This window comes from Lolium rigidum, chromosome 6, assembly GCF_022539505.1.
Source record: "Lolium rigidum isolate FL_2022 chromosome 6, APGP_CSIRO_Lrig_0.1, whole genome shotgun sequence".
NCBI classification, from domain to species: domain Eukaryota; kingdom Viridiplantae; phylum Streptophyta; class Magnoliopsida; order Poales; family Poaceae; genus Lolium; species Lolium rigidum.
This window is the reverse complement of record NC_061513.1, coordinates 299,365,394-299,388,717: the sequence shown is the minus strand read 5'-3', so window position 1 is coordinate 299,388,717 and position 23,324 is coordinate 299,365,394.

Below are 23,324 nucleotides of genomic sequence, written 5' to 3'. Positions count from 1 at the left end.
ATAGAACACTCACCTAAAAAGTGTAATGTAACTTTTTTTTATCTTATAAGCAATGTTTGGTCCCATCACACGATGCTAATTCATAGGTAAGCTAAAAAAACGCCGCCATTAATGGTCTGGAGCCTAATTAATCTTGTAAATAGCGGTTTGGTGGCTTTATGTTGATGTTTTCATAGTTGTAGCCAGTAATAAAATATATAACTCATAGAACTCAATCACTCTTAGAAAAACATTAAAAACATGAGTAATATGTGATAAATGTTGATACAAATGATCAGAATGAGATAACAAGTTTTTTCACCTTGAGTATGCAAACATTGCAACAAAATTCAGGGAAAAGTCGGACTTTTGATATGGTTTATGACAAATTAATCTTATAAACATTGCAAAAGCAAGTCCCATCACACAAGTTTTTTTCTACACTCTCTCATCACTCCTCTCCCTCCCCCGACTTCCTCTCCCCCCTAAATCGAGCCACACCTGCCCCCGTTCTCCTCCATGACCGTGCCTTTCGTTTCCGTCCCTTGCTACCACACATGGAGGAGGATGTGTAGATAATTGAGGAAAAGTCATGACAGTAAAATGCGAGAACATGATACAAGAAAAATGGCGCTCCCTCAAGAGGGTGGTAGACACCTGAAAGAAAAACATGGCCGCCAAAGGTACGACGACCCAAAGGCTCGATTGCGTGTGAGAAACCCACCAAGAAGCATGTCGCCCATCCTATACTCGGTTGGCGAGTCCTCTCTCCTATGTGCCCCTCGCATGTACGTTGCTGCTGCGCTTGCTCTCCAACTCTTACTTCGAACCAAGTTTTACATTAAGCAGAGACAACGTCCGTAAGATAATCCCCGGAGTGGTGATGTCTGCATGGGCCTGCTAGTTTTAGTGCATCCATGCATACATGTGCATATTCTCTCTGCACAAGAAATGGTGCGGACACAGTACACTTAGGAAAAACCATATACTACTAAAATACTGTTGTGACTCAACTTCAGTCCGTTGTTTATACCGCCTACCGTAACATGCTCTTAACAGTATCCCTAGACGGAAGTGAACTGCAAATGCAGCGAAAACAGCGAAGAAAGGGCAACAGATGGGCACAAATCTTATCCCGGCCACGGATTCTGGGCAACTCGTGGACCATGGCGGGCTACCGGACAGCCGGCGTGTATGCGTCAGTGTCGGTTTCATCACTCAAACTCAGCTTCAATCATCCATTTGATACTCTAACCATACGAAAGAGGGTTTTCTTGAGCGCAACACATTTGGTGAATCTGAGCAGGGAGTAACGACATCTCCACCGGCACGACGCATTTTTATGTCCGTTTGCGTTGGACACGGACATAAAAACGTCCACACGTTCGCATGTGTCTGTCCCTTCTCCAGTTCTCCAGCGGCATAGATGTATTTTTTTTTTTTGACCACATGCATGATTAGAGAGGAGAGATGGAAAGATTCCATTTGTGTGGCTAGGAATGGCCAGCACATGAGTCTTCCTTGCATTAAAGAAGGAGAGAGAGCAAGCCATGCAGCCCAAACGAACGCAAACGTGCGTCTGCACGGACGAATTCCTGATGCATATTTGATCCACGTTTGCAGACGTTTTGCGTCTAGCCGCTGGAGCGTATTTTTTATCCGCACGAACGCAAACGGACAAAAAAAATCCGTTTACATCGCCCCGTTGGAGATGCCCTAACCACTCAAGCACACCTCACGAAAGACCAGATCAAAACTCGCGCCCTGTGTTGTGCTGATGTTCTGTGTTCTGCATCCTCAGGCCTCGTGCAGTCCTGCTCCATTATTTTTCTGAACGTAGGCATACGGTACAGTGGACTCCATAAAGCTGGCTTAATCTATCTTTGACGGATCCGAATGGCACCAATGCGTGCAACCAGACCAATTGACCTGATACTAGGAGGCAGGTGGCACAGATGGTTTAATTGCTCATATGTTTTGCTTAGCTTTTCTGTCAGCAAAATAATAGTTGGATCACGCCGATACTTCTTTTGTGTGTTTGCTCCATTCGCCGTCGTCATCTTAATAACACCGAACTCAGTAATCGAGACGAATTTTCATCTGACGGGGTAATTACTGTCAAAAAGGAATAACTAGCGGGTATAAAGTGAAATTCACTCTTAAAGTTCAAAAGGGGCCACTTCTGAAGCCAAAAGAAAATTGTATGCAGCTATGCTACGAAATTTCTTGGTGAAATCCTCTGATTCTAATGACAATCGTAAGAATGTTTTTCCTTTGAATTGCAATACTGAATTCTGTCCTTACAAAATTTGTTCTGATCTAGTTTTTTTTTTCAAAATGGGGATGTACCCCGGCTTCTGCATTATGACGATGCACACGGCCATTTATTAAAAAAAAGTTCCAAAAAGTATTGATTACAGCTCACACATGACCGAGGATTGATACAAGAATCAACCATCGAAAACAAGACATACTACGACTACAACTCAACATCAACCAGCCTGGCACAAGATATCCTGAGCGACCATCAGGAGACGTGTGCATCCAGAAGCCACGGCATCCCGCTGTCCCTCCGGGGAAAGTAGAGCCCAAAGCTGGATCCAATGAGAGACCATGTGAATAACCTGCAAGAAATGAAAAAAGACTTTTTTTTATTAAAAATTATATCATTTCTGACCCTCCAAATAGACCAACATAAAGCAGAAACCCCAATCCGGATAAACGCCTTAGATTGTCTATCTACTCTATTTAACCAATTATCAAACATATTAGTAATATTGGTGGGAGGTGGAAGATCATAAGTGAAATTAACCGTTGGCCATAAGAGTTTAGCTAAAGGACATTCAATAAAAATGTGTTGAATGGTCTCCTGTTCCCCACAGAAAACACATTTTGTACACTCATTTCAATGACGTTTAGCTAGATTATCTTTAGTTAACAAAACTTTATTACTCATGAACCACATGAAAATCTTAATCTTAAGTGGTATTTTAACCTTTCAGAGATACCTTCGCAAAAAAGGGGTATGGTCACACATAAGATCTTCATACATGGACTTGACAGTAAACAACCCGTTAGATGTCAACTTCCAAATAAACCGATCATCCTCGTCATTCAAAGTAACCATCATGAGTTTCCGACATAATTGTTATGTGGCTTTCATATGTTATAATGTGGAGACTAATTTGTCCTTCCTATTCTAAAAGCAATTTGGTTGCCTCTTATCAACCGTCTCTTTTCAACAGTTAGGACTAACAAATTACAGCTCATACAAATGTATGTTGATCAACGTTAGAGGTGTGATAATTAGTGAACAAGAACTTTATTTAGTTCTTGCTAACTTTTGAGTTTAGCAAAGTGTCATTTATCGGGTATAATGAACTTTATTCTTTTCTCCTTCGTCTTCACATCTGCACTATTTTGACATGGTTTTACGAGTTAACTAAAATTAGATCCTTGTATATTCCCGTGTGTGTGTTTGTATCACCAAATCCCACATTAATGATGAAGGTAGTGTGTGCGTGCTAGTTTGGTTTTGCTTATTCTTAAGAGGAATTATCTTTCCTCTGTTTATGAAGAACGGTAGAAAACCTTATGAATTCATCACGGCGAAGGACAAACCATGGATACAACCTATGCCCGTTTATCTCCGAATTACTACATTTTTATGTTAAAGTTCTAGAACAATTATTGTGGTTTTTAAAATATGAATGATGCAATGTTTTATATTTATGATATGTGTAAAGAGTAGTACTAGATGATACCATGTGAGGGAAGCCACCTAGCGCCAATATAATGATATATATAAGCGAAACATATGCACATGAAAGATAAGCACAAACTATGAGCGTATTTCATATCCCCACGGGAGTGACATAAGTAGATATGGAGCACCCATTTGAAAACTTCCATGTAAACTTGTTGCTTATGAAATGTTTCCGATATCACCAAGCTAATTTGTAGGGAAGACAAATAACAATGAAGCTCATTGGTTGGAATCCACTTAAGCTTGAAAATTGCACTTTACATGGCTTCATGATTAGGTTCTAGCTAAGCTAATGCAACCTAGAATGGAATGTATTACTCATAAAATTCTATCATTCATAGAAAAAAATGTCAAGTAACTGTAAAACATGAGTGTATGGCAAATCCTGATACAAATGAAACAACCATATAACAAATTTTCGGTGTGGGTACATAGTAAGTTGCATTTTTTGAAGTGTTGACATGAGGAAATGAGGACTTTTCATATGGGTTGTCTTAAATTAGTAATGTAATAGATGAATTTATGTAGTTATTATGCAATGGAAGAAGAATCCTGATAAAATATCTATTGTTAGCTTTACTTAGCACTCCATTTGAGAGGTTACATGGCCATTTGAGAGGTAACAATATCATTCTACAATCATGAACGATGTTCACGGTGAGAAAAATCATTGGTTGTGGAGGTGAACAAGAAAGTTGCATCCCTAGTCTATTATTCATTGTGGGAACAACTGTGGTTGCATAAATATATGGCACTAGTTCAATATCACTAGTAGAGAAACCCCCCTTTAGTACCGGTTCCAAAGAGCCTTTAGTACCGGTTTTGGTACTAAAGGCCTCCCACCTTTAGTACCGGTTCCTTACGAACCGGTACTAAAGGTGCCTCCACGTGGGCACGGAGGAACCCGTGGGGCTGGAGACCTTTGGTACCGGTTCGTAACACGAACCGGTATTAAAGCCTATTTCGTTTAAATTTTTTATCCATTTTTTCTAATTATTTTTCACTCCCTTTTTTTTTATTTTTTTCAGAATTACTAGTATTTCCGTTAGTCTCTAACTACACTTAATTTCTAGTCAAATTACTTACCCGTGGTAAAACTTCCCGGTCGGTCACCCATCCTCACACTACTCCAGCACTAGCACGCTTAACTTCCAAGTTCCATCCCGTTCCACTTTCAAGTGCTTCGCGCGCATGTATGTGATAGTAGTATCATATCAATCCTATTAACATGTTGGTCGATGTCACACTTTTTATCGTTTAAATTCCAAATAATTCTTTTAATAAACAAAAGTAATGATGTAATAATAATGTTGAATAAATAAATAAAATTAACTTTTTAAATTTTAATTATTTTTTAAAATTTTAATATTTTTTGCAGAAACCTAAAACTTGAAAAATTGAAAATCTTATAATTTGATAAAAGTAATAGTAATATGCTAGGACTCAAAAAATCTTATAATTATTATTTTAATTTTAAAAAAATAAAAAATATATAAAATTCTAAATTTCTGGAAAAAAACTAAAATCTTCCTGCTTTCATATTTTCATTTGGAATTTTGAGAATCTAAAAATTGGCTAACCGGGTAAACCCAGGTGAATTCGGATGTAACTTTTTCCCACGATGATTTTGATATATTATACATTTTTTTCCGACGTCGTATGCAAAAGTTAATGCGGTTTTACCATTTTTCAAACTTTTTTTGCAAAAAAGTCAAAATTCGAATTTCTTAATTTCACCGAATAGTAGGTTGCATAACATATGAGAATCTGAAAACATTTTATTTTTTGAATTTTCTATCATTTTCATTTGTATTTTACAGAGCAAAAAAAGGTGATCCACGGGGGGGGGGGGTGTGGAGGTGCGTGGGAAGCAGGAAAACCTTCCTTTAGTACCGGTTCGTGTCACAAACCGGTACTAAAGGTTTTTCGGCTGACGCTAACCCTTTAGTACCGGTTCGTGTCACGAACCGGTACTAAAGGTCCTTACGAACCGGTACTAAAGACTTGGGCAATACAACCGGTACTAATGCACCCTTTAGTACCGGTTCGTAAGGAAACCGGTACTAAAGGCCTGGACGGATGCCCCTTTTTCTACTAGCGTATTCTCTCTCCTCCAGTTTTATATGCTCACTGTCTGCATTTCTTGACCTGTTTGAATCCAACTCTGCCTTTTTTTTTTTGCTTACCCCTCTTGCGCCGAAAATAAAACCATAAACAAATAGACTAGATAGTGTTTTTTGGGTTATATTTTTTTGCTTATCTAAAACCCATTTGAGCTTCCATTTGCTTTGTCGGGAATTGCTATCAGAAGAACAGCCGATGGAGAAATACGATAATATATGATTTAAATTTTTCTGGCTTGATATTTGTTGTTAATCAGGGGTATATCAACAAGGTAAATCTATGAAAGCACATATCAGCTAGTTTTTCATTTACGGTATGAAACATGGTGAATCATAGCTTATTCCCTCTTTTTTGCTGGAAAAATGCCCATGGTTTTTTTGTGTCTTTGTTTGAGATCCATCGAGAATAAGAATTTCTAGGTATTCCAACTCATTCAAGCTACCCGCCCAAAGGTGCATGACCCCTCGGTAGTTTCATGAAAAGGCCTCACGTTAATCCGCATCATTCAAATTATTATGATAGTTAGATTTAAAATATATTGTTAGGATTTAATAAAAAAATAAATAGTTATGTAACCTGTTTGACACGATATACGTGTATTAGTGTAATCAACATAGGTACCACCACGTTAGATCTAATAATTCATTTTCCTTAGTTTCTTAACAGACACATGCAGATTTTGGAGATTTGTTTCCATATGTAAATAGTTTGGAGATTTGTCTTCATCATCTCATCAAAGCGGAGATACCAACTGATGCTTGCTTCCGTCCATAGATGGAACACTAAAGTTTACATACTTTACCAACATCCTTAGGATCGACAAAACCTTTGGGATGCCCTATGTACAACTCTTCTTCCACGTTACCGTTGAGCAATGCAGTCTTGACATCCATCTGAAAATTTAGTAATGTAAAACATGTAGAAAATAACACAAAACGAGATAGGCCACAGATTGCACACTTGTCCGCGAGACATGTTGGTTCTCAAGCCTCTTCGGCATCGCCCACATCAACCCCGCAGATTTCACATGTACCTTTGATATAGTACTCCAACTCTTACCTCAGAGGCAACACCGATGTCTCCATGGACTCCTTACATAGCGTACCATTTGTCTCTATGCAAAAGCAATGATGCGAACACCGGACACTCTAAAGGCATCTCCAGCTGCCGCTTGTGTCTGGCCGGTAAAAAATTAGGTAAACACCGGCCCAGCGTCCGGAGCAAACTGACTGATGTTTCCGCGCCAACGCATTCGTGGCCCAAAGTTGGCCTAGACATAGCGCAGACTCGGCGAGCATCCACGTCACGAATAACCAGGCCCTCCTAGCAGTGGGCGAGAGGACCGAATCGTTCTGTCTCTACGCGGTCGTGCTTCGTCTATGAGCGGCCACATAGCTTCGTCCCTGCGAGTGCGTGGTCGCTATGACGCCATCAATCGGATCGCTTTGGCTTGTGTAGCAGAGCCAGGACTGGCCGGCGACGGCTTGGCTTCCGCGCCACCATCAATGTCACACGCCTAGAAACCAACACATACATTGATAGAGGCCTTCTACGACCCCTTTATGAGGGCACCGGCTTGCCAATGCCATTGCCACCGGCCCCAAGTCTCCTCCACCCACCACCCCTTCTTTCGACTTCGCATAGAACATGCAGCGCGACCCCAGCCATGTGCAAGGGATGTCCATGGTGGAAACCGAAGAACGGCCACGAGGTTAGGTCGTCGGCGCTGAAGAAAGAAGAAGGCATGCGTCTACGTGGATGTCACCATCGACGTGGCCTGGGCCCTACATCGGGCGCGCATGCCGTGCGCCCTTGGGTGGAACGATGTCCACCTCCCCAATGGCGGACACCTAAGTCACCGGAGGGTTCCCATGCCGTTGGTGCCATGGCAGGGCCCGGAGTGGACGTGGGTGATGCCTACGTTCGTCGATGTGACGCAGGATGATAACGAGACTAGTAGGATAGGCCTAGGCACAGCCCGTATTGTTTTCCAATATTTTTATCTTTCCAAATCAATGTCAATATGTGTTTTCCTCTAAATAAAAATTATAAAAAAATGCGTCGGCCGCTCGATAGAACCAACCCAAACGGACAATACACCTCTAGCAGCCGATTTATGTGTCCGCGGCCCAAACCAAACGAATTGAAACGGACACAGATCATATTCAAAATGCGTCGGACGGATAAAAATGCTCTAAGAAAAAAACTTACTCCCTCCGGTTCATATTAATTGACTCTATATGGATGTATCTAGACACATTAACTTACTCCCTCCATGTTACCGTTGAGTACAACATGCTTGGGCACAGCCACCTCGATCATGCAAGGGCACGAAAAACTGGACCAAATCCCGGGCACCTCACGCACGCATGCATGAGTTAGAATCATGATGCTGCACTCATCGTGCAGTCGTGATCCATCATTTCTTAACCTTGGCGTACGGAGGAGTCGATAAAGCGGGTGGAATCTATCTTTGACGGATCCGAATGCGCGCAACCAGACCAAATGACCTGATACTGGGAGGCAGGTTTGCCTGCTGGCTGCTCCTGTGTTTTGCTTAGCTTTTCTGTCAGTTTCGAACAAAAAATTTCATCGTTCCTCCATAGATGTGTTCTGTGACTCTGTGTGTTGCTGGTTCTATATTCATACGAATTAACTACAACTAGGAGCAACAAAAACAGAGCCGGTAAAAATCCAAGGATTTCATGCCCACTGCCCGCACTCTCAGAGCACCAAAGACAGGCGATATAAGGGCATCTCCAACGCGACAATCCAAAGGGACGTGCTGGGCCATCCCTTGGCCGTTTGAGCGGCCGCGCGAATATCCGGACAGAGGCTCGCGTCCGCGTGTCCGTTTGAGTCGTACGCTGCGGCCAACGCAACGATCCAAAAAGCCACCACGTGGTTCGTCTTTCCTGCGCGGCGCTGCGCCATGGCAGGCCTCGACGGGACAGCAATGGCGGGCGGGAAAGTTCCCGCGCGCACCAGGGTTCCCGCGTCCGCGAAAAGGCCATGGGCGCGCACTCGCGCCCAAGTTTCCCGCCAAGGCCGCCGGCTATAAAAGACGGCGCCGGCCTCACAGACCTCACACCCCGCTCCGCCGTCCTCTCCCCCTCTACCTTCTCCAACGCCCTCTACACCTCCATCGCCATGCCGCGCGCCCTGCATGCCACGTGGGCCAAGCTCTCCTTCGCCGCCCGGGCCAGGTTCCCGCGGACGGAGGAGGAGGAGGAGCGGGCGGACGCGCGCTGGGTCGCCGATGATGAGGCGCTCCGCGTCGCTGCCGAGGGGGCGGCGAAAAAGGAAGAGGACGCGGAGCTGGTGGAGGCGGCCGCGGACGGCTGGCACGAGGCCGCGGACAGCTGGTACGAGGCCGCGGAGGAGGAGGCCGTCGACCCGGAGGACTACTTTGACGACCTCGCGCTGGCGAACATCAACGTCGCCATCGAGGAGCGTCTCGCCGACCTCACGCGTGTGACGAAGGAGCACGAAGCCACCTGTCGGCCTCCTCGGGCAGAAGAACCAACTCCTCGCTATGCGAGCAGCCCGCCACCTCATCTAGCTGCCCTCGCCCGAGCGGCGCTCCCGGGAGGCTGATGCGTCGGCGGAGCGCGGCCGCCAAGAGCGCATGCGCCGTCGGGAGGGGAACCAGGAGGCCCAGGCCGCCGGCCGCGTCCGCCTAGAGGCACAGACCGCTGTGGAACGCGCCGCCGCGCTGGAGGCGGACCTCGACCAAGCCCAAGCTACGAGGACGGAAAGGAGGAAGGTGGCCGGTAATAAGGAACGCAACAAGAGGGCCGCCGCCGAGCTACCCAGCTGGTAAGCTGGAGTGGAATCCTCACGCGTACAGGCTGCCCGCGTCGAGTGAAATCCATGGCCCCGGCGGCGAGTCGTCGGCAAGCTAGGCGGCCGGCCTCGTACGTAGCTGTAATGTCTAATTGTAATGAAGAAAGAAACTATCTCCCTATGACACAAAGGCCAGGAGCGGACAAGGGGCGGACGCCAACGGCCAGCCATCGACGTCTGCGGCCACGCAAACACGGTCCAGATTTGAGCCGGCTTTAGGTCATCCCGTACGCCGCGGCCATCTGTTTTTGGGATGGGTCCGCTCGCTGGACCGGGTTTTTGTCCAGTTCGACTCATCCGATCTCGCGGGCACAGGATGGGTCGCCGCCCTGGAGATAGCCTAACCACATCCACGACCCCTGCATCTCTGAATCGCTGATCATGGCCTGCAAGGCTGCAACAGCCTGAGAAACATGCCTCACCAACGCATGTCCGGTAAAGGCGTGACAGACCCAAGAATGCCGTCACAGCACGGGCTAAACGGCCTCCGCAGTCGGACACGGCTTGCCTGTGCCCTGCCCGTGCGCCCATCCGTACGGCCAGGGTACGTGGCATCCATCCGACGCCTCCGCAATTTTTTCTCAAATTCGTGCCTTTTGGCTGGAAAACAAATCCCAGAATATGGGCAATTCGACTCGCGATACACGCACCAAACTAGGACGACGAACATGCTTATGCGGGCCTGGCTGCATCCTTGACGACGCAGTGTGGTATTCCGGCAAGCGGCTTGGACATGGCAGGCAGTCAGCCCGTCACCACCGTAGACAAAAGGTAGAACTCGTCGAGGTCAGCACCATCGCAGCCCCGCCACAGGCAACGTCCCATCGGCTTGCTGCTTCACCCGCAGAGGCTTCGCTTTTAGCCGTGGAGATAATGAGCTTGAAGGCGACGAGGAGGCTGATTCCGCAAGGCGTTCAGCGCGGAAGAGGAAAAGGACGGTTGTTCACGCCGGCCGGCGCAGGCGCAGGCGAGCACGATGAACAGATCCATCACCCATGGCGATAACGAAACCTTCTCTAGCTGCACACATGCCTCGCGGTCATCGATTGGAGAAACAGAACCAGCCCGAACACAAACGGGGCAAGGCGAGCAACGGGATGAAGTTGACGGCGGCTTGGATCAACGTGAATTTCACTTACAACATCTCCAGTCGCGGCCCCGCAAACCATCCCCCAAAGGGATTTTTGTCCGGCGCGATGTAATACGATGTCCGGTGCCCCGAGCCCGTCCCCGCTACACAGGGGATAGTCCGGGCACGCCGGACAAAAGAAAAGCGAGGCGAAGAGACGCGGGTCCGACGCGTCAGCGGCACAGGAAAAATTTGTCCCCCTCTCCCGCCACATCGCGCCTCCCGCCGCGCATTTCTGCCCTCCCAATACATTTGACCTCCTATCCCGCCGATTCATCCCCCCCGCCGTCGCTACTCTATTCCTCCCGCCGCCACTACCCTCTCCCCATCCATGGCGCCGCCGACAATCCCCAAAAATATGGCCAAGAAAGCCGCCGGGCAATGAGACGAAAGGGGCGAAGGCGCCCTTCGCGAAGCCGTGGAAGGCGCCGGCTCCGAAGAAGAAGCCAGAAGGCTGGACCGACCGATCATTAGTGGCATCAAGACTGTCTGCGCCGGAACATGTCGACGGCGGAGCGGAAAGGACGGCGGGCGGCGCAGCTGGAGAAGAAGGCATTGGTGGCGCGCGCACCAGCACGTGCTGGCCGGGTGTATCGCTGCCACCAATGCGAGCCCATGGAGTACGACATGTCCTTGCTGAGAGCGTCGACAGAAGGAATGTCTCCCCGAACGCGGGCGGCGCACAACTTCTTCAAAGGTCAGATCATCGACGACATCGAAGCCAAAATGGCGGCGGCCGAGGCGGCGGCCCAAGCAGCAACCCCAACCCCGGTGCAAGAGCTGGCAGACGCGTCTGCGACATCATCTGCTAGTACACCTACGTCGGCCTCTGCCTCGGCGTCAGCGACGGAGCATGCACACCGGGCAGATCACGACGAGTTCGTCGTGATCGACGGGCCTACGTCGACTTAGGATGCGCCGTCGGCGTCGCTGTCGCCCAACCCCTTCCCCTCCTTCTAATTTTTACGTCGGCCTGTAATATGATCGCGTGCCCAATACTTTAATCGCCGCTACTCTGATCGCGACGACTTCAGCGAAAACGATCTCTTTTGAATGCAAACTATTTGAATTTCTGACTGGGGACGATGTTTGGGAGACGCGGTTGGCGAGCGATGTCCCCAAACGCGGCACGAATAAAACACGTTCCAAAATATTTGATCCGACGCTCTTTGAGGGATGATTTGGAAGATGCGATTGGAGATGCTCCTAGGCCGGCCGGGTTCCTCTCAACGACGGGGACGCACGGGCGAGCTTGATTCAGAGATGGGAGAATCAGTTGAGCATGCAGACACTACGGAGTATTGTTATATGGAAAGTAATCGGTATTATGTATTTCTACTTTCTTTTTTTGCAACAAGCGCGGACGGAAAACACTAGAGATGCGCGATGGATGCCACATACCCTGGCCGCACGGATGGGCGCACGCGCAGGGCACAGGCAAGCCGTGTCCTCCGCGGTCCACATCAGTCGGCGCTGACGGCCAAATCGTTGATCCAATCATAGTAGTACATCCCATGTGTCTAGGCCAGATCCATGTTTGTTCGTCTAATCATCAGGTTGGACATGAACAAAGCGCGCAGAGATCGCGCCGGATACGTTCAAAGACACAGTTCCGGGGCACGCGCTTGGCGCTTGTACTCGACCGCCCTCGATTGTTGGCAAAGCCATCGCGAATGCACACGAAACCACCGAAGACCTTGCCAGCCAGGGCGCGACGGTGGCTTCTTACACAGCACGCATTACGTGCCAGTGATGACATCAATCACACGGTTGCCATGCATGGCCTGGGAATGGCAGCATGGGATTGGGAGTTTGGGACCAAACCTGTTTAGGTGATCATGTGTTGTTGTTGTTTTTTATTGAATCAGTCGTATTTCTTCCGTCCCACCAAAAATGTCTCAATTTTATTAAAATTTAGATGTATGAAGAAGTATGTTCATGAATTTGTTTTGTTTCATGGTTATCAAGCGATCTAACCAAAAAATATTATGAAACCATACTGTTCTTGAGTACAAAGCAGTCGGTGACAGAAACCAAACGTGACAATAAGAAATACTAGTAGGACTCCAACCACCAAAAATGCTGCTAGTTATGGAGTACGGTAAACAAAATATCACGTGTGCGGGCAATACCTTTAATATTCGGGTGAACGACTTGTCTAATACTGTTGGAGTACCAAAGGTCGCATGTCGTGCTACATGGTAACTAAGTGGAAAATCTACAAAGTCAAGGAAAATTCATAAAAAGTTCAACTAACTAGTAATGGCCAACCATTTAGAGAAGGAGAAAATATAAAAAACAAATGTTAATATTAGTGGCACATACCGTGGTGAACCTAGCTTTGACCCTAACATATACAATGCCAACACAATTACTAAGTTATATGGCACAAATTGTGTGACGTATCGCTATCCGCCGTGGGTGCTTTTCTCAACCTAGTTATTGCTCACGACATATAAGAGCTGCCCAATGGCCCCAAACACTTCCGCGGTCTTTAGGCATTTACATTGCCATGTGAAAACACCGCTGACAATGTCGTAGTCTGTCCAATACAAGGGGTAACACATAAGGCTGGTTATAGTGGGGAGTAACTTAGACTAGTACCATATGTCAAGTTACTAGTCTAAGTTACTAACTTCATAGTGGATAATAACTTATATGTGGTGTCATGCATTGTGTCATTCCATGATAGAAGTAAAATCACCCACGTGTTTTTTGCGAGAAAATCGATCTACTTTTTAATAGAAAAGACTATTTTTAAGATACTTCAAACTAGTGATAATCCTTTTGCCTTTCCATGATAGAAGTAAAATCACCCACGTGTTTTTTGCGAGAAAATCGATCTACTTTTTTCTAATGATACCAATGGGTGCAGGAAAAAAAGCTGAAACATGCCGCTGCACTGCCACTTTTATGTTTATCAATGCTTTCCCACCAACACTTCAGCAGTACTTCGGATAACCCATAAATTGTAGTACTTCTAACCGCCAAGGGCGCGGTGTGCTGCCGCGATAAAATTCCTAGTATAGTTTCATGACCTATTTATTCACCATTTTTTGCGTTTTCTTTTTCATATTTGTTGATCTGTTTGAGATCTGCTCTTGCTTTTATTTCCCTCGCCCTCTTATATCGAGAAGCTAAGCTTAAAAATTGGTTTGAACATGTTACATGGTTCAGTACGATGGTATATTCGAATGATTATTCACACATTTTCATTCACTGGATATTTTGGAGCTCTTATTTTTCCTCCATATTTTTTATTAATTTTCTAGTTTTTATGGTTTATAATGGCCGCAGCTTGTTCATGGTAGCAGGTCCTCAACAAGCTCACACAGATGTTGCAGAACTTTAAAGCATACGACAATGAGGATGAGGGCACACAAAAATGAAATTCCAGTAGTCATTTGGTCAGTTTTACCAACGTAGTTGTTGACGTCAGAAACCCACTGGCGGGTAGAGACGGGCAACACCGTAGAGCCGGGAACAACTAGGGCTGCGGCTGGCCCTAGTCCCTCTGAGCGACGGCCCGCAAAGCCTCCTGGTCGCACGCACCGATGTTTATCACAAGGGCGTGCCACCGACCTATACCCGGTCGTGAAGGTGTGGATGATGCCTCGCTTAGTTTCCTACAGGGCACACACGTAAACGTTAAATACGAGCCTCGATCGGCTCTCGGGTTATCCCGTGAATCGGCTCGAAGAGCCGATCCACCCATGATTCGGACGGGGTGTCCGAATATATGGTGGTCCCGCTTGATCAAGGTAAAGCTAATGAGATCTACGACGATGTGGGGTTTTCACCGCATAATCGGATCGTCCTACTCCAGGTTGGGCCTCGCGGCCACGCACGGTGATCGTAAGCCGATCCTAAACAAGGCCTAAAAACCAACACGAGGTTGATCCTCGGAACATCCTCGCTTAGGGCCAACGAACGACACCCTACGTGCCGCTGGATCCTCCCCCTTTGTAAGGCCTAACTATTGCAGATATTAAACTAATCCTTGTAGAACAAGGAGCAATCGTAACGGATCGGATCTACTAAACTATGATCAAGCGGGTGCCGCCCCTACGCCCGAGATAGGCGTAAGGGCGGCTAGACATGCAAGGGTTGCACTACGAAAGCATGTAACATGAAGAACAATGCTAACCCTAACATGTCTAAGATAACTACGTTGCTCGCCATCAAAAAGGCTTCGATACGAGCAACGCATGAACAACGTGGGCAGGCTTGTGCTGCCTAGATCGCAAGATGCGATCTAGGCAAGCATGATGCTTACCGGTAGAAACCCTCGAAACGAAGGAGTTGGCGATGCGCCGAGATTTGTTTGTGGTTGAACGTTGGTTGTTGTTTATTCCATAAACCCTAGGTACATATTTATAGTCCAGGGGACTTTCTAATGTGGGCGTGCACTAAACCGTGCACGAGTAAGATTCTATCTCTAAACTAAGATGCGATCTAATATGTTACAGATACACGAGCAATTAAGCCCAACTCGGTATAAAAGGCCGATTCACGTATTTCTTCTATATATGTTCTTCAAGTCCATCTTGATCGCGGCCCACCTCTGACCTGGTCAAATTCTGGTGATAACACATGCCCCCCTGGTTTTGGAAATGACATTTCCAAAATCATTACGCTTTCTTTCGTCGGGTCATGTCGTAGCAGAGCGTAACCGCCGTAGAATCTTCATCATTATGCCTTGCCCCTTCCACTTCTCCACGTGGCCGTAAAATTTTCCTCGTTGGGCGACATCTCCTCGGAAGCCGCTCGTGGCATTGAATCCCTCTCATATCCCCTTTATTTAACCGTCCTAAACAGCCTTCCGCCTCCTTCGTCCTCCTCGCATTAGCACCAAAAACCCTCTGTGCCGCCATGTCTTCCTCCTCATCCTCCGAGTTTTCCTACGGGTCCGACTCCTCCCGCGAGACGCCGCCGGAAATTCGTGCCCCGGAAGACTGGGACGAGGAGAGCCATGCCTCCTCTATTTGGTCTGAGGACGACAAGTCCTTGACCAGTGGGGATGAAGATCTTCAGTTCCTCGCCAATGGGGAACTGGAGCCAAAAAGCGAGGACGACCAGTTCTCCCGGGACGGCTGCCCCACCTCTCGAAGAGGAGGGAGAAGAAGACGACGACGACGACGACTCCCTCGAGGGCTACCCGCCGGCGAAGCGCCTCCGCATGTGGTGGGACGACGACGCGAGCGATGACGAAGACGGGGATGAAGCCCCCGTGGAGGGCTACGGGAGTAGCGACGAGGATCCCATCGGCAGTAGTGCCGATGAGAGTTCTGAGGATGACGATGAGGGCAGTGATGGCCCGTAGATTAGGATCCAATAGCATAGGCCTAGCAGTAGTAGATTGGTCAATAGACCTTTCTTTTGTTCTTCCCTCCTTGAGCAATCGGCTCCCCATTGTAAAAAATCTCAATGCTGATGAAGAATTCCCTTAGCTTGATTCCGCCGATCTCTTTCATACTGAGTTTGTCGACTGTTGTCCTAATCCATGCTTAGTGACTGATGGTAACGCATCAGTTTCATGATTATCTGTGATACAGGCCAACTTAGCCATCCCTCCAAGCTAGCTAGCTCTGCCGATGACGATGGCACAAACGATCTTAGAAAGCTGGCGACTTGACCTTTGAGCAGGCGACTTTAAAAGAGCCCTGGAACTGTCTTGGACGCTCAGACTGATGACTCTGTAACAGAACACCACCCTCCAGACCAGTTGTGTCGTAGGGCTAGCCGATTCCAACCAAATCGGCTCCCTAGAGCCAAGACTTTTAGGGCGAGCTGCCCCCCGAGCCTTAATCAAGGCGAGTCAGCCACATGTGCCGATATTAGCCTCAACTCATGACGTAGCCCTAAGCAGAGAACCTTCAGGGTGAACTGCCCCCCGAGCTTCTTCAATCTACTCCTCGCGCCTTGCAGATCACATCCAGGATCCGAGCCCTTAAACCACTCCATTAAGGAGTTCTTCCATTAAAATCTCCCTTCGTGCTTCATTGACCCTCTGAACGAACCAGTTATTCCTCTTGAGTCGATGGCCATGCATCGGCTTTCATATCCTTAAGTCGATGTCTGCTGCATCGGCTGTGCTCGAAAATTTTCGAATTTTATCAACTTTTTTTTTACGGCCGACTAGTGCATCGGCCCCCATATTCCAATACCCATCACCAAAGGATGAGACGATGAGACGCTTTCATTGCATATCCTCGTGTTCTATCCACCTGGGTGCCCACCCAAGCCGATTCTGTCAAGGGAATTGATGGTATCGGCTCTGTTGGATAACATGTTGAACCCTGGCAGAATGGTGGGTGAGGATAATTTTGGCCGATTGCTGGAATCGGCCTCCACGTTGCTTGCTCGGTGAAGGTTTTGTAAGTTCCCTTCATAAATTTTTGGGGCCGATCACAAGGATCAGCCTCGCCATGTTTGCTCCTTGACGGGCTCTTGCTACTCGTTCAGGCCGGAAGACAGAACCAGCCCAATCTCTGACTTTATCATGTTGGTGCGCTTGTTGTCGTCCACCTTGGATGTATCGTGTAATCGTGGAGCACTGAGCTTCGTCGGCAGAACTAGCACCATGTTTGTGCCAGCCGATGTTTTATCATCGGCTTTCCTTTGCTTGGGGCGCCACTCCATTTTTCGTGGACGTCCCTCTTCATCCAGGGTTCGCTGAACCTTCGCGACCGGATCGGGCCTTGCCTTCCTCAATGTATGCAAGTATAACCTCTCGGCTTCTTCCGGGCCGCGCAATCGCTGAACCCCGCGTTTCGGGAACGGCCGAGTCCGTCGGGGCACCACCTTGGCCGGTGGTACTGTCTTCTTCTTCTTCTCCCTCGTCTTCCGAATCTTCGAGATCTTCCAACCGAGGGGACTCGGCTCGTTTGCTCGTGGCGGGAGAGGTCCCAAGCGCTCGAACACGGACACGTTGGCTGCCTCCTTCTTCTTCCGGTTGCATTCGGGCAATTGCCGATTGTTGGCAATCGGCTCATTCCTGAATCCCAGCGAGTGCTCGAAGAAAGGACAATCCCAGTGCCTGTCCTCGTCGTCTTGCTCCCTTGCCTTTCCCTTGGCACAACGCTCGTGCTCCTCCTCATCGCAATTATGCCGACGATGTCTTCTGGCTTCTCCGGCCAGACGATTTCTTTCATTATCATCGCTGGACCGTCGGCGTTGGTCGTACTGACTCGCATACTTGTTGAGGAGGTGATCAGAGAGAGGTCGTTGATATCTTATGTTCTTCACTTCTCCCTCTGTTACGTAGCGCTTGCCGTCTTGGCGGAGCCGATCGCGTGGAGCGGCTTCCTCTGTTTCTTCGTTATGAGAGCAGCTGCCCTCATCTCCATCCTTGCCAGCGTGGTGTCCAAGATCTACCATGTTGATATTGCACAGGAACCCGGGCTGGCACCTCGCATGGCAAGCATACTCCACCATGTTTACGGCGGGGAAGGGGTGTGTGTCGACCTTCATGGCGTACCGGTTGAAAATTAGACGCCCGTTCTCTATCGCCGCTTGGATGTGCCGACGCCACACCCTGCAGTCGTTGGTGGCATGGGAGAGCGAGTTATGCCATTTGCGGTATGGCTTTCCATTCAGCTCTTGCGCCGTGGGGAATTTGAGACCTTCGGGTATCTTCAACTCGCTTTTCCTTGAGTAGGAGGTCGAAGATTTGCTCAGTCTTGGTCACGTCAAAATCAAACCCCCTGGGCGGGCCTGGTGGCTTTACCCATTTGCAGGACACGGGAGTTCCTCCCCGAGTCCACTCAGCCACTGCTACCTCTTGGTCTCCCGCAGGACCTTCGTCTTCCTCTCGCATCGACCGGGGCTACTCGCACGCTTGAACTTGTCTTGGTACAGGTCCGGTGGCGCCTGTTCATATGCTGAAAGTTTCGAACCACGTGCGCCGGCGAGGATAATCCGCTTGGGAGGCCGTGTCCTTGAGCTGTGTTGCAAGGCCTCGCTACCGCCAACTCGATCGCTTCCTTTTCATTTATACGAACCGAATAGCATCGGTTCCTAAGATTCTCCGAAGCGCTGGATGTATTCCGTCACGGTTTCTCCGCGCTTCGACGTAGTTGTGCTAGATCGGCAATGCTAGACTCGGAAGCTTCGAATGGTACTCGTTCATGGAACTGCTCTTCCAACTGCTTCCAAGTTTGGATGGAGTTCGGCGGTAGCGATGTGTACCACCCGAAAGCCGATCCTGTGAGGGACTGTGAGAAGAACCTCACGCGCAACTCATCTGACGCTGAGATCGTGCCCAGCTGTGCCAAATATCGGCTCACATGCTCGATGAAGCTGGACCCGTCCGATCCACCGAACTTTGTGAAGTCCGGGAGCCGATATTTAGGTGGCGGCGGGATCGGTTCGTAGCTGTTGGGGTACGGCTTGGTGTAGCCGAACGCCTTCCTTTTCGGCATCATGCCGAACCGATCTTTCAGAATTGTACAAATCTGATCCGCTGTGATGGCTGAAGGTGTCGAACCCCGAAGATTCGCCGGGTGGCATACTTAACCAGCCATGCTTGTTCTTCCGGTTCTAAGCCAACCGCAGGAGCTGGGCTTTGGAGGTTTGTCGGGGCGGCGTACTTAGCCAGCCACGACCGCTTCTCGGGATCGGCTCCCGACGTTCCTCCCGCCGTTCCGGAGGCCGCTCGTTATTGCAGCCTGGTTCGAGAGTGCCCGGGCGTTGCCGTCCGGCACGTATGCGCACGCGTATCCGTGCGGGACCTCCTTAGGTGGCTCGGGCGAGGAACCGGTAGTCACTAGGATCACCACCAATCTTGTAGACGACGTATGCCGATGAGTTCGGCAGTTCCGGTGCTACCCATGCGAACGAGCCGGGGCTAGAGCGGCATCTCTCCTTTGAAAGTCCCCGAGCCGGTCCCGACGGGGAGTACCGGTGACTCATGATTTCCTGGACGACGCGCGAGCGACACGCTCCAAGGTGTTCACCGAGGCTCTCGAGTGGCGGTGCGGCCGAATGAGCCACCATGTAGTTGATCTCCTGCCGCAGCGACCTGGTGCGTTCTTCTGACGGGGCGGACAGGTCCACCCCATCGAGCGCGCCTTCCGGTGTAAAACCCTTCCACCTGACGCCATGGGAGCGGGTTCGGTGGAAGGAGCCGATGAGTTCGGCTTCGAGGGTTGCCTTGATCTCGTCATGCTTCTTCTTGAGCTCATCAGGCAGATCCGCGTATGTGACCGGAGTGTCTTCCGCCATCTCGGATGTAGATGGCGATATTGTCGATGTCGAAGGGCGTCCCACCGGGCGTGCCAGAATGTGTTGACGTCAGAAACCCACTGGCGGGTAGAGACGGGCAACACCGTAGAGCCGGGAACAACTAGGGCTGCGGCTGGCCCTAGTCCCTCTGAGCGACGGCCCGCAAAGCCTCCCGGTCGCACGCACCGATGTTTATCACAAGGGCGTGCCACCCGACCTATACCCGGTCGGGAAGGTGTGGATGATGCCTCGCTTAGTTTCCTCGCAGGGGCACACACGTAAACGTTAAATACGAGCCTCGATCGGCTCTCGGGTTATCCCGTGAATCGGCTCGAAGAGCCGATCCACCCATGATTCGGACGGGGTGTCCGAATATATGGTGGTCCCGCTTGATCAAGGTAAAGCTAATGAGATCTACGACGATGTGGGGTTTTCACCGCATAATCGGATCGTCCTACTCCGGAGTTGGGCCTCGCGGCCACGCACGGTGATCGTAAGCCAATCCTAAACAAGGCCTAAAAACCAACACGAGGTTGATCCTCGGAACATCCTGCTTAGGGCCAACGAACGACACCCTACGTGCCGCCTGGATCCTCCCCCTTTGTAAGGCCTAACTATTGCGAGATATTAAACTAATCCTTGTAGAACAAGGAGCAATCGTAACGGATCAGATCTACTAAACTATGATCAAGCGGGGTGCCGCCCCTACGCCTGAGATAGGCGTAAGGGCGGCTAGACATGCAAGGGTTGCACTACGAAAGCATGTAACATGAAGAACAATGCTAACCCTAACATGTCTAAGATAACTACGTTGCTCGCCATCAAAAAGGCTTCGATACGAGCAACGCATGAACAACGTGGGCGAGCTTGTCTTGCCTAGATCGCAAGATGCGATCTAGGCAGCATGATGCTTACCGGTAGAAACCCTCGAAACGAAGGAGTTGGCGATGCGCCGAGATTTGTTTGTGGTTGAACGTTGGTTGTTGTTTATTCCATAAACCCTAGGTACATATTTATAGTCCAGGGGACTTTCTAATGTGGGCGTGCACTAAACCGTGCACGAGTAAGATTCTATCTCTAAACTAAGATGCGATCTAATATGTTACAGATACACGAGCAATTAAGCCCAACTCGGTATAAAAGGCCGATTCACGTATTTCTTCTATATATGTTCTTCAAGTCCATCTTGATCGCGGCCCACCTCTGACCTGGTCAAATTCTGGTGATAATAGTAGTACCTCGCTCGCCATAGGAAACCTACCCCGAGCCAAAAAAAAAAAAAATTAACAAACAACGATTTCAACATAGCTCGATCGAACCTAGCCCCCATCCGCTGCCACTCCTATCCCCTCGTCCCTAGAGGCAGGCGCGCGGTTTGGTTTTGTTGCAGCGGCGTGATTTTCTGCGACTGCTTCACCCAGCGGTGTGGTGGATCTCCAGCGTCTTCTCGCGGGGAGGGGCTTCTCGACCGGAGGTGTTGATCGATCTGTGGCGCGGGAAGCCGAAGCAGCTGCTCGGGACACAGAAGGCAGTGCGATCTCTCTGCCATGTATGTTTGGCCAAGAGGTGCACACTGATTCCTGCAGCTTTCATCTTCTTTCTAGGACTGCTGGGGGAACCCCATATATTCCCGGATGAGTTTACGTGCGCGCATTTTGTATTTCCTAAAGTATAATGTCGTTTTAAACGAAATTTTTGGCATACAATCTTGATGTATATATATATATATCCGTACAAACTTTTAGATTTTTTGCAGACCAAATACAAAGAGTCAACTTTTTTTTAAACGGGCTTACTAGTGCTCAAGAAAGCACGGATGATTTTTCGCCAACGGGTATGCCTCAACGACGTACGATAAGGCGCAAGAAACCATGAACGACTCTGGCACCTCCCGACATCACACTGGCTAAACACCGCATGCGTGCACCCATAATCCACATGAGTTGGTACTCGGTACGCCCGGCCAAAACCCTGATCCCATCATCCCGTATATGCGTGCTGGCCCCCCAAAACAGCTCACATGCAATGCTTCCCTAAAACAACATTGCCCGTGTAATTATCAAAGTGAATGTATCCAGGTTGATTTGGAGAGTGGACAAATAGAGGTCGATCTACACGTAGCTCTTTATTTTAAAATTTTCAAAATTCATAGTTTTAAGTTTCAAAAAATTCTGAAAAAAAATCTTTAGATGCATGTAGCCAATGATGGTATCTACAAACATGTAAAATCTCAATATGAAATTTGTAGTAATTTATGCTACACAAAAATGACAAATGTGTGGATTTGAGAATAGTGAATAGTGCACATTTCAAAACTATATAACCTGCCATATTTTTTCATTTTTGTGTATTGTACAAAGAATTTCACATTGAGATTTTGCACGTTTTTAGATTGCATCATTGTCTACATCCAGGATATTTTTTCAGATTTTTTTAAAATAAAGGGCTACATGTAGCTCAGCCTACGTTTGCAATTATCGGGTTGATTTGCTACTTTGCTAGCTTGGGTGAGCAGTGATTCCAGTGTTCGATTTGCGTTGGAAAAATCACAAGCGATTGCACCGGATACGTTCAAAGATGCAGTCCCCGAACAGGCGCTTGTATTGTTGCATACATTCAACCACATTTGACCGATTCCCCAGAGATTAAGCCATCGCAACTGAACACGAAACCACGATCTCGTCTCTAGCCAAGGCAAGAATGGCGCTGGCTTGCATTACACGTATACTCGCATGCACGTTAGTTACTGCTCCTGCACACCGTACCATGTATTGCATGGAATGGGCTTCTGTGCAAGCCATATCACACGATAAAAATATCCTGATACTTATCGTATAGTATCTTAGGATTTTGCGGGGAGTTGTACATATCACTAGGTAATTGGAGGAATGGAAGGATAAATAGGCCATCAGCAGCACCCAAATCAATCCCCGGCGCGGTAACTGAACAACTTTTATATAGGGTTATACGTATCATGCTATTTTAATCTGACACTCCCTCCGGCCTAAATCTTGCCTTAGGTTCAATACTCTATACAGATTTTAGCAAATATTTTGTCTAAATCTACGACAAGTATTTTGGATCGAAGTTATCTTAATTGTATCGCGAAAATAATATTTTTGGTATGTCGATACCATACAATTCTACTTTTATGCTGAAAAATAAGGATACCACAGCATGGTAAGCAGAAGAAAACCTTTTCTTTAAGTCGCAAGATGAACAAATTATTTAAATATCAGAGCTTCCATTTGTTTG